The sequence below is a fragment of the Tachyglossus aculeatus genome, chromosome 15 (genome assembly GCF_015852505.1).
Source record: "Tachyglossus aculeatus isolate mTacAcu1 chromosome 15, mTacAcu1.pri, whole genome shotgun sequence".
NCBI classification, from domain to species: Eukaryota; Metazoa; Chordata; class Mammalia; order Monotremata; family Tachyglossidae; genus Tachyglossus; species Tachyglossus aculeatus.
The window spans coordinates 4,439,533-4,452,334 of record NC_052080.1 but is presented as its reverse complement, the minus strand read 5'-3'; the positions used below and the strand labels follow the sequence as shown (position 1 = coordinate 4,452,334).

The window sequence follows — 12,802 nt, the reverse complement described above, 5'->3', positions numbered from 1 at the left end:
GCGCTTACTGTGTGCAAAGCACTGTACTAAGCGCTTGGGAAGTTCAAGTTGGCAACGTAATGCCTACTAACTGTTACATGCTTAGTACAGTGCTCTGCACACTATAAGCATTTAATAACTGATTACAAAATGGGGATTAAGACTGTCAGCCCATATGGGACAGGGAACGTGTCCAACCTGAATAACTTGCAAGTACCCCAGCACTTAGTAGTTTATCTAGCACAAATTAAGTGCTTAACAAATGCACGGCACAGTGGATAGAGCAGATGCCTAGGAGTCAGAAGGTCATGGGTTCTAATCCTAGGCTCCGCCACTTGTCTGCTGTGTGACCTTGGGCAAGTCACTTCACTTGTCTGGGCCTCAGTTCCCTCATCTGCAAAATGGGACTGACACTTTGAGCCTCACCTGGGACGGGGCCTGTGTCCAAATTGATTTGCTTGTATCCACTCCAGTGCTTACTACAGTGCCTGGCACACAGTAAGCGCTTAATACCACAGTTATTAAATCCCATTAAAAAACCTTACTGTATGCTCCCAAGCCCTTCTAAGATGATCTGCATGTAGTAAGTGTCGATTAAATACCAGATTGACTAAAGCTGCAGTTGCATTTTTTCGGCTCTACTGTTTGGCAGTGCTTGGCACAAAGTACGTTCATCTCTTCCCTCACCTCTGCCAAACTGGATGTTCTTACACCTGCACAAAAGTTGCAAGACGGGCGACCTGTGCATATATCTATAATTCTATTTCATTTATTTTGATGCTAATGATGCCTGTCTACTTGTTTTGTTGTCTGTCTCCCCCATTCTAGACTGTGAGCCCGTTGTTGGGTTGGAATTATCTCTATGTGTTGCCAAATTGTCCTTTCCAAGCACTTAATACAGTGCTTTGCACACAGTAAGCGTTCAATGAATACGACAATGAATGAATGAAGGAACTCCAAAAGACAAGTGAACTCCCAAAGGCATTGGGCACGTCATTTCCCTACTCTGGGCCTCAGTTCCCTCATCTGTAAAATGGGGATGAAGGCTGAGCCCCACGTACGACAACCTGATTACCTTGTATCTACCCAAGTGCTTAGAACAGTGCTTGGCACATAGTAAGCGCTTAACAAATACTACCAATCATTCAATTGTATTCATTGAGCGCTTACTGTGTGCAAAGCACTGTAGTAAGCGCTTGGGAAGTACAAGTTACTACTACTATCATTATTATTCTACATCAAAGGAGCGCTCAATAATTACCAGGAATTAATCCAAATGAACTCCAAAAGACATGTGAACTCCTAAAGGCATTGGGCACGTCACTTCCCTACTCTGGGTCTCAGTTCCCTCCTCTGTAAAATGGGGATGAAGACTGTGAGGCCCACGTGGGACAACCTGATTACCTTGTTTCTCCCCCAGAACTTAGAACAGTGCTCGGTACATACTGAGCGCTTAACAAATATTCCTACTATTATTATTATTGTGCACCAAAGGAGCGCTCAGTAAATACCAGGGATTAATCCAAACGAACTCCAAAAGACATGTGAACTCCCAAAGGCACTGGGCACGTCACTTCCCCACTCTGGACCTCAGTTCCCTCATCTGTAAAACGGGGATGAAGACCGTGAGCCCCACATGGGACAACCTGATTACCTTGTATCTACCCCAGCGCTTAGAGCAGTGCTTGGCACATAGTAAGCGCTTAACAAATAGTGTAACTCAATAAAAGACACAGTGAGCATGGGATCGGGGCTGCTTGTCAGGAGGTGAACGGGCAGGTAGCCACTTTCCTTCTTCACTGCTCTATCTCAACTCATGTCTCCGAGTCATTTTTCCTCTCTGCGTCACCACCCTGGGTACAAGAACCCTGCGGCCGATTTACACCGACTTAACCTATTTTGCACCCTACTTGTCGATAACAACTACTACTACTATTATTATTCTGCACCCAAAGAGCGCTCAATACTAGGGATTAATCCTAACGAACTCCAAAAGGCATGTGAACTCCCAAAGGCGATGAGCACGTCACTTCCCTCCTCTGGGTCTCAGTTCCCTCATCTGTAAGATGGGGATGAAGACTGTGAGCCCCACACAGGATAACCTGATTACTTTGTATCTATCCCAGAGCTTAGAACAGCACTTGGCACAGAGTAAGTGCTTAATACTATTATTATTATTATTATTATTATTCTGCACCAAAGACGTGCTCCATAAATACCAGAGATTAATCCAAACGAACTCCAAAAGACATGTGAGCCCACTGTTGGGTAGGGACCGTCTCTATACGTTGCCAACTTGTACTTCCCAAGCACATAGTATGTGCTTAATACTATTATTATTATTATTCTGCACCAAAGGCACGCTCCATCAATACCAGCGATTAATCCAAATGAACTCCAAAAGACATGTGAGCCCACTGTTGGGTGGGGACCGTCTCTATATGTTGCCAACTTGTATTTCCCAAGCGCTTAGTACAGTACTCTGCACACAGTAAGCGATTAATAAATACGATTGAATGAATGAATGTGAACTCCCAAATAATAATAATAATAATAATATAATAATAATGGCATTGATTAATCCAAAGGAACTCCAAAAGACATGTGAGCCCACTGTTGGCTAGGGACCATCTCTATACGTTGCCAACTTGTATTTCCCAAGCGCTTAGTACAGTACTCTGCACACAGTAAGCGATTAATAAATACGATTGAATGAATGAATGTGAACTCCCAAATAATAATAATAATAATAATAATAATATAATAATAATGGCATTGATTAATCCAAAGGAACTCCAAAAGACATGTGAGCCCACTGTTGGCTAGGGACCATCTCTATACGTTGCCAACTTGTATTTCCCAAGCGCTTAGTACAGTGCTCTGCACACAGTAAGCGCTCAATAAATACGATTGAATGAATGAATGTGAACTCCCAAATAATAATAATAATAATGGCATTTATTAAGCCGCTTACGATGTGCAAAGCACTGTTCTAAGCGCTGGGGAGGTTACAAGGTGATCAGGTTGACCCACGTGGGGCTGACGGTCTTAATCCCCACTTTACAGATAAGGGAACTGAGGGACAGAGAAGTGAGGGGACTCGCCCAAAGTCACAAAGCTGACAAGTGGCGGAGCTGGGAGCCCAAAGGCACTGGGCACGTCACTGCCCTACTCTGGGCCTCAGTTCCCTCATCTGTAAAATGGGGAGGAAGGCTGGGAGCCCCACGCGGTAGACTGTGAGCCCACTGTTGGGTCCCTATATGTTGCCAACTTGTACTTCCCAAGCGCTAACTACAGTGCTCAGCACACAGTAAGCGCTCAATCAATCAACTGTATTTATTGAGCGCTTACTGTGTGCAAAGCATGGGAAGTACAAGCTGGCAACATATAGAGACAGTCCCTACCCAACAGTGGGCTCACAGTCTATTGAGAAGCGCTCAATAAATACGACTGATTGATTGATTGACGGGGGCTGAGTCATTCACTCATTCATTCAACCGTATTTATTGAGCGCCTACTGTGTGCAGAGCCCCGCACTAAGCGCTTGGGAAGTACAAGCTGGCAACATATAGAGACAGTCCCTACCCAACAGTGGGCTCACAGTCTATCGAGAAGCGCTCAATCAATACGATTGATTGATTGATTGACGGGAGCTGGGTCATTCATTCAATTGTATTGATTGAGCGCTTACTGTGTGCAGAGCACTGTACTAAGCGCTTGGGAAGTACAAGCTGGCAACATATACAGTCCCTACCCAACAGTGGGCTCACAGTCTATTGAGAAGCGCTCAATAAATACGACTGATTGACTGATTGATTGACGGGGGCTGGGTTATTCATTCATTCAATCGTATTTATTGAGCGCTTACTGCGTGCTGAGCACTGCACTAAGCGCTTGGGAAGCACAAGCTGGCAACATAACTGGTCCAGCCCGTGCTTGGCAGCTAGTAGTGGGTTCCCAACCCCGCCATGAGGAGGGTGTGTCCCGTGAGGTGAGGGGGCCGCCACAGGCCGCGGCCTCCTCCCTTGGCCAGCCCGCTCTGGTTCGGTCAATCAATCAATCAATCAATCGTATTTATTGAGGGCTTACTATGTGCAGGGCACTGTACTAAGCGCTTGGGAAGTACAAGTTGGCAACATCATCATCAATCGTATTTATTGAGCGCTTACTATGTGCAGAGCACTGCACTAAGCGCTTGGGAAGTACAAGTTGGCAACATCATCATCAATCGCATTTATTGAGCGCTTACTATGTGCAGAGCACTGTACTAAGCGCTTGGGAAGTACAAGCTGGCAACATCATCATCAATCGCATTTATTGAGCGCTTACTATGTGCAGAGCACTGTACTAAGCGCTTGGGAAGTACAAGCTGGCAACATCATCATCAATCGCATTTATTGAGCGCTTACTGTGTGCAGAGCACTGTACTAAGCGCTTGGGAAGTACAAGCTGGCAACATCATCATCAATCGCATTTATTGAGCGCTTACTATGTGCAGAGCACTGTACTAAGCGCTTGGGAAGTACAAGCTGGCAACATCATCATCAATCGCATTTATTGAGCGCTTACTGTGTGCAGAGCACTGTACTAAGCGCTTGGGAAGTACAAGCTGGCAACATCATCATCAATCGCATTTATTGAGCGCTTACTGTGTGCAGAGCACTGCACTAAGCGCTTGGGAAGTCCAAGTTGGCAACATCATCATCAATCGTATTTATTGAGCGCTTACTATGTGCAGAGCACTGTACTAAGCGCTTGGGAAGTACACATTGGCAACACATAGAGACGGTCCCTACCCAACAGTGGGCTCACAGTCTAAAAGGGGGAGAAAGAGAACAGAACCAAACATACTAACAAAATAAAATAAATAGAATAGATATGTACAAGTAAAATAAATAGAGTAATAAATAGGTACAAAAGATTGGCAGTGGCAGTCAATCAATGGTATTTTGGGGGCTTACTATCATCATCATCATCATCATCAATCGTATTTATTGAGCGCTTACTATGTGCAGAGCACTGTACTAAGCGCTTGGGAAGTACAAATTGGCATCACATAGAGACAGTCCCTACCCAACAGTGGGCTCACAGTCTAAAAGGGGGGAGGCAGAGATCAGAACCAAACAGACCAACAAAATAAAATAAATAGGATAGGAATGTACAAGTAAAATAAATAGAGTAATAAATATGTGCAACCATATATACAGGTCTTGCTCGCCCCGGAGCATGCCGGGAAATGTTGGTTCGAGGGTGAAGGGCCGGTCTGAGGGGGGCCGTGGGGGGGGGGGGGTCCCCCGTTTCGCTTACCGATGGGCCCGGGGGGCTGAGCAGCGCGGGGGGCCGGTGTGGGCCCCTTCCCCCGCTGACGGGCGGGACGGGACGGGGCGGGACGGGAATGGCGCCCTCCGCCGCCTCAGCGCCCTCGCCTCACGGCCTCCTCCTCCTCCTCCTCCTTCCAGGCGGCGGCCGGTCACGTGACGGCCCGCGGCGCGAGGCCCAGCTGCGCGCGCCGACGCAGCGCGAGCCGTCCGGGGGCCCCGCGCGTGCGCGCCAGCCGTCCGGGGGCCCCGCGCGTGCGCGCCAGCCGTCCGGGGGCCCCGCGCGTGCGCGCCAGCCGTCCGGGGGCCCCGCGCGTGCGCGCCAGCCGTCCGGGGGCCCCGCGCGTGCGCGCCAGCCGTCCGGGGGCCCCGCGCGTGCGCGCCAGCCGGCCGGGGGCCCCGCGCGTGCGCGCCAGCCGGCCGGGGGCCCCGCGCGTGCGCGCCAGCCGGCCGGGGGCCCCGCGCGTGCGCGCCAGCCGGCCGGGGGCCCCGCGCGTGCGCGCCAGCCGGCCGGGGGCCCCGCGCGTGCGCGCCAGCCGGCCGGGGGGCCCCGCGCGTGCGCGCCAGCCGGGGGGAAGGCTGCCCCTCTCCCACGTGACCGCAAGTGGCCCTTGGCGGGGCGGGGCGGTGTGAGGGAGGCCCACGTGACCGAAGGGGGGGCTGAGAGAGTGGAAGCCCCGTGGGGGCGGGGCTTATCTCACATTAGCCATAAAATAATAATAATAATAATAATAATAATGATAATAATAATGATGATGATGATAATAATAATAATATTTTAGACTGTGAGCCCACTGTTGGGTAGGGACCGTCTCTAGATGTTGCCAACTTGTCCTTCCCAAGCGCTTAGTCCAGTGCTCTGCACGCAGTAAGCGCTCAATCAATACGATTGAATGAATGAATAATGGCATTGATCAAATCCCTGCTCCGCCACTTGTCAGCTGTGTGACTTCACGTCTCTGCGCCTCAGTTCCCTCATCTGTAAAATGGGGATGAAGGCTGTGAGCCCCCCCCGTGGGACAACCTGATCACCTTCTATCCTCCCCAGCGCTTAGAACGGTGCTCTGGGCAAGTCACTTCACTTCTCTGCGCCTCAGTTACCCCATCTGTAAAATGGGGATGAAGACTGCGAGCCCCCCAGAGCACAACCTGATCACCTTGAATTCCCCCCCAGCGCTTAGAACTGTGCTCTGGGCAAGTCACTTCACTTCTCTGCGCCTCAGTTCCCTCATCTGTAAAATGGGGGTGAAGACTGGGAGCCCTCCCCCCCGTGGGACAACATGATAATAATAATAATGATGGCATTTATTAAGCGCTTACTATGTGCCGAGCACTGTTCTAAGCGCTGGAGAGGTGACAAGATGATCAGGTTGTCCCACGGGGGGGCTCACAGTCTTCACCCCCATTTTACAGATGAGGGAACTGAGGCCCAGAGAAGTTAAGTGATCACCTTGTATCCTCCCCAGCGCTTAGAACAGTGCTCTGGGCAAATCACTTCACTTCTCTGCGCCTCAGTTACCTCATCTGTAAAATGGGGATGAAGGCTGTGAGCCCCCCGTGGGACAACCTGATCACCTTGTATCCTCCCCAGCGCTTAGAACAGTGCTTTGGGCAAGTCACTTCACTTCTCTGCGCCTCAGTTACCCCATCTGTAAAATGGGGATTAAGACTGAGAGTCCCCAGGGGGACAACCTGATCACCTTGTATCTTTCCCAGCGCTTAGAACAGTCTTCTAGACTGTGAGCCCACTGTTGGGTAGGGACCGTCTCTATATGTTGCCAACTTGTACTTCCCAAGCGCTTAGTACAGTGCTCTGCACCAGTAAGCGCTCAATAAATACGATTGAATGGATGAATGAATGACCCCAATTACCTTGTATCTTCCCCCCACCTTCCTTAGAACAGTACTTGGCACATAGTAAGCGCTTACCTCGTCTGTAAAATGGGGATTAAGACTGTGAGCCCCACGTGGGACAACCTGATCACCTTGTATCGAACAGTGCTTTGCACATAGTAAGTGCTTAATAAATGCCATTATTATTGTTATTATTAAATACCATCATTATTATTATTATTTATTAAGTGCTTATTGTGTGCACAGTACTGTATTAAGCACTTGGGAAAGTACAATACAACAATAATCAGTAACAGTCCCTGCCCATAAGGAGCTCACAGTCTATAAAGGGGGAGACAGACATTAATACAAATAAATAAAATAAATAAATAAAATATGCGCTTATTAGTACCATTGTCTCTCTTTATTGCTGTATTATAGGGAAGCAGCCTCAGCGGAAAGAGCCCCGGCTTTGAAGTCAGAGGTCATCGGTTCAAATCCCGGCCCTGCCACTTGTCAGCTGTGCGACTTTGGGCAAGTCACTTCACTTCTCCGGGCCTCAGTTACCTCCTCTGTAAAATGGGGATTAAGACCGTGAGCCCCACGTGGGACAACCTGATCATCTTGTATATATGGTTGTACATATTTATTACTGTATTTATTTATTTATTTATTTATTTATTTTTCTTGTACATTTCTATCCTATTTATTTTATTTTGTTGGTATGTTTGGTTCTGTTCTCTGTCTCCCCCTTTTAGACTGTGAGCCCACTGTTGGGTAAGGACTGTCTCTATGTGTTGCCAATTTGTACTTCCCAAGCGCTTAGTACAGTGCTCTGCACATAGTAAGCGCTCAATAAATACGATTGATTGATTGATTGATTGTAAATTCCCTAGTGCTTAGAACAGTGCTTTGCACATAGTAAGCGCATAATAAATGCCATCATTATTATTATTATTGTACTTTCCCAAGTGCTTAGTACAGTGTTCTTCACACAGTAAGCACTCAATAAATACGATGGAATGAATGAATGCACTGTACTAATGCCCCCCTCTAGACTGTGAACTCATTGTGGGCATTCATCAATAATAGTAATAATAATAATAATGGCATTTATTAAGCACTTACTATGTGCAAAGCACTGTTCTAAGTGCTGGGGAGGTTACAAGGTGATCAGGTTGTCCAACGGGGGGCTCACAGTCAATCCCCATTTTACAGATGAGGGAACTGAGGCCCAGAGAAGTTAAGTGACTTGCCCAAAGTCACACAGCTGACAATTGGCGGAGCCGGGATTTGAACCCATGACCTCTGACTCCAAAGCCCGGGCTCTTTCCACTGAGCCATGCTGCTTCTCTTTAGAACAGTGTAGGGTGTGGGCTCGGTTGTAGTAGGAGAGTAGGAAGGTGAAACACAAGGATGCCACACGATTGACTACTTTAAAGCAACGGTGAGGAATTTTGGCTTGATGTGAAGGTGGACGGGCAACCACTGGAGCTTCTTGAAAAATGGAGAGACAATGATTTTGTCGGAAAATGATGCGGGCAGCAGAGTGAAGAAGGGGCGAGACAGGAGGCAGGGACAGGATAAGTGCTTGGATTAATGAGGCCGCAGTTTGGATGGAGAGGAAAGGGGGGATTTTAGTGATGTTGTGAAGGCCAAACCGACGGCATTTAGTGACCGATTGAATGTGCGGGTCGATTGACAGAGAGCGCCAAGGTCACGGGTTTGTCAAACCGACGGCATTTAGTGATCGATTGAATGTGCAGGTCGATTGACAGAGAGCGCCAAGGTCACGGGTTTGTCAAACCGACGGCATTTAGTGATCGATTGAATGCGTGGGTCGATTGACGGAGCGCGCCAAGGTCACGGGTTTGTGAGCCGGGGAGGATGGGCTGCCATCTACAGCGGTGAGAAAGTCCCGGAGGAGACAGGGCTTGGGTGGGAAGATAAGTTCTGTTTCAGATATTAAGCTTGAGGTAATAATAATAACTATATTTGGTAAGCGTTTGTTAAGTGCCAGGCACTGTTCTAAGCCTACATAGGCTTATTATAAAAACAATAATAAAAATAATAATAATAATGGCATTTGTTAAGCACGTACTATATGTGCTTAACACATCTTACCTCCCTCCCTTCCCCACAGCACCTGTATATATGTATATATGTTTGTACATATTTTTTTACTCTATTTGTTTATTTACTTAATTTATTTGTACATATCTATTCTATTTATTTTGCTAGTATGTTTGGTTTTGTTCTCTGTCTCCCCCTTTTAGACTGTGAGCCCACTGTTGGGTAGGGACTGTCTCTATGTGTTGCCAATTTGTACCTCCCAAGCGCTTAGTACAGTGCTCTGCACATAGTAAGCGCTCAATAAATACGATTGATGATGATGATGTGCCAAGCACTGTTCTAAGCGCTGGAGGAGATACAAAGTCATCGGGTTGTACCACGTGGGGCTCATAGTCTTAATGGTAATGGGAGGACATCTCAAAAGAGATGACTTTTAGACTGTGAGCCCACTGTTGGGTAGGGACCGTCTCTATATGTTGCCAATTTGTACTTCCCAAGCGCTTAGTACAGTGCTCTGCCCACAGTAAGGGCTCAATAAATACGATTGATGATGACTTGAGGGCAAGGGGAAATGAGAGACTGCGGAGAGGGAGAGAGAACAGGACTGGAGATGTAAGATTGAGAAGCAGCGTGGCTCGGTGGAAAGAGCCCGGGCTTTGGAGTCGGAGTTCGTGGGTTCGAATCCCACCAATATTTATTTGTACATATCTATTCTATTTATTTTACTTTGTTAGTATGTTTGGTTTTGTTCTCTGTCTCCCCCTTTTAGACTGTGAGCCCACTGTTGGGTAGGGACTGTCTCTATATGTTGCCAATTTGTACTTCCCAAGCGCTTAGTACAGTGCTCTGCACATAGTAAGCGCTCAATAAATACGATTGATGATGATGATGATGATCCCGGCTCCGCCAATTGTCAGCTGTGTGACTTTGGGCAAGTCACTTCACTTCTCTGGGCCTCGGTGACCTCATCTGTAAAATGGGGATTCAGACTGTGAGCACCCCAACCTGATCAACTTGTAATCTCCCCAGCGTTTAGAACAGTGCTTTGCACATAGTAAGCGCTTAATGAATGCCATAGTAATAATAATAATAATAATGTAGATTGGGTATCATCCAAATAAAGGCGGTGGTCGAAACCATGGGAGCGAGTGAGTTCTCCAAGGGAGTGGGTGTAGATGGAGAATAGAAGGGGACCCAGAACTGAACCTTGAAGTCTGAACTTTTAGACTGTGAGCCCACTGTTGGGTAGGGACTGTCTCTATATGTTGCCAACTTGTACTTCCCAAGCGCTTAGTACAGTGCTCTGCACACAGTAAGCGCTCAATAAATACGATTGATTGATTGATTGATTGATTGAGGGACCCCCATGGCCAGAGAGACAGGAGGAGAACCAGGAGAGGAAAGTGTTGAAGTTGAGGCTGGACAGTGTTTCCAGGAGAAGGAGGTGGTCAACAGGGCAGAAAACCTATCTACCAACTCTGTTGTATTCATTCAATCGTATTTCTAATAATAATAATAATAATGATGGCATTTATTAAGCGCTTACTATGTGCAAAGCACTGTTCTAAGCGCTGGGGAGGTTACAAGCTGATCAGGTTGCCCCACGGGGGGCTCACAGTCTTCATCCCCATTTTACAGATGAGGGAACTGAGGCGCAGAGAAGTGACGTGACCTGCCCGAAGTCACACAGCTGACAATTGGCAGAGCCGGGATTTGAACCCATGACCTCTGACTCCAAAGCCCGGGCTCTTCCCACTAAGCCACGCTGCTTCTCTGAGCGCTTACTGCGTGCAGAGCACTCTCCCAAACACTCAGTACAGTGCTCTGCACGCAGGAAGCGCTCAATAAATACCAGCAATTGATTAATCAAATCCTCTGGCTAAAACGCTTCTAGGGAAGGAAGATTGAGAGGAAAGATTTTTTTGTCGTTCTAAGCAAATGAATCGTTTGACGAAGCTCAACAGGAATAGCTACATACGATTAGAATTCAGGGATTTTTTTCCCCTCTCATTACATATTTTTAGACTGTGAGCCCACTGTTGGGTAGGGACTGTCTCTAGATGTTGCCAATTTGTACTTCCCAAGCGCTTAGTACAGTGCTCTGCACATAGTAAGCGCTCAATAAATACGATTGATGATGACGATGGTGATATTTTCCCCCCTAAGTCCATCGCACAAAATACCAGCAAGCAGGTCGGACTCTTAAATTAAAATGTATTTCACCTCCACACATGCTGTACATGTCATGCGAACACAACGTGGTTTACAACTATGTCACCAGGAAGGAATATCTTATCGACAGGCTTTCGAAAGCCATTTGCCACAGCAAAATAAACATATAGCCAAGTCTTGAGGAAACTACGGTCAAGACTGATTCCGAAGACATTCTCCGGGTTACCGCTCACAAGAGGCATCACTATGCTGAATTACACCCAGATAAATAAAACTGCATTGTTATAGGCCGGTCCTTTATTGAATAGATTATATAGACACCCACACAGAGTTGCGCTGGCTACTGAACTCTAAAACGATTGCTGGTTTTCGAAGCACAAGGACAAGATTACGAAGGAAACCAACGACCAAGTCCCTGTCGCCGCGTTGGCTTCTGCTAGTCCTACTCCTTGGGTTCAAAAGGAAAAAAAAAGGCTCCATGAAGCACAGTAGAGCGACCATTTAAAGTGATTATATTTCATCAGAATTAAACGTACCTGAATTCACCATATGGCACGGGTGAGTTTGTGGAGACGCTTGCTGAGTGTAGTATGTAAATAATATGTACATTTTGGACCTCGGTCTAGCTCGGGGACTGGTCATGAGATACGTCTGAACCATAGCCATGTGTCTTAGTGGTTAGAGCCCGGGCTCGGAAGGAGCTGGGTTCAAATCCCAGCTCCGCCACAGGTCTGCTCTGTAACCATGGGTGAGTCGCTTCTTCTGGAAGTCGCTTCTTCACCCACTTCTAGACTGCGAGCCCGTTGTTGGGTAGGGACGGTTTCTATATGTTGCTGATTTGTACTTCCCAAGCGCTTAGTACAGTGCTCTGCACGCAGTAAGCGCTCAACAAATACAATTTAATGAATGAATGAAGGAATGCTTCACTTCTCTGGGCCTCAGTTCCCTCATCTGTAAAATGGGGATTAAGAGTGTGGGACAGGGACTGTGCCCAACCTGATTAATTTGGATGCACCCCAGCGCTTAAAACAGTGCTTGGCACATAGTAAGCGCTTAACAAGTACCATAATTATGCAAACAGACTTAAGAAGTACAGGGATTGTCACTCTTTATAGCTGTATTGTACTTTCCCATGTGCTTAGCACAGTGCTCTGCACATAGTGAGCGCTTAATAAATATGATTGAATGAATGAATGAATATTATTATTATTATTACCGTATTGGGGTTCTCCTGATTATCCTCCTAAGAGGGCCAAGAACCCAGGGAACGTGTCTATCAACTCTGCCATCTTGTACTCTGTCAAGTGCTTAGTACAGTGCCCTGTACACAGAAAGCGTTCAATAAATACAACTGATATATTGTAAGCTCATTGCAGGCAGGGGAAGCTACTCTGTTGTACTGTACTCTCCCAAGCGTGCAGTAGGTG

The 12,802-nt window shown here is 47.2% G+C and overlaps 1 protein-coding gene across 6 annotated transcripts in view; it reads right to left on the bottom strand.

The window, feature by feature from the left end:
• Positions 1-5,390, bottom strand: part of BCLAF3 (BCLAF1 and THRAP3 family member 3) — a 51,348-nt gene extending 45,958 nt beyond the window's left edge. For all 6 annotated transcript variants that reach the window (XM_038757248.1, XM_038757245.1, XM_038757247.1 and 3 more), the window contains exon 1: positions 5,287-5,390. The gene's annotated coding sequence lies outside the window, so the exon portion shown is untranslated. The remainder of the gene's footprint in view (positions 1-5,286) is intronic.
• Positions 5,391-12,802: the final 7,412 nt, after the last annotated feature.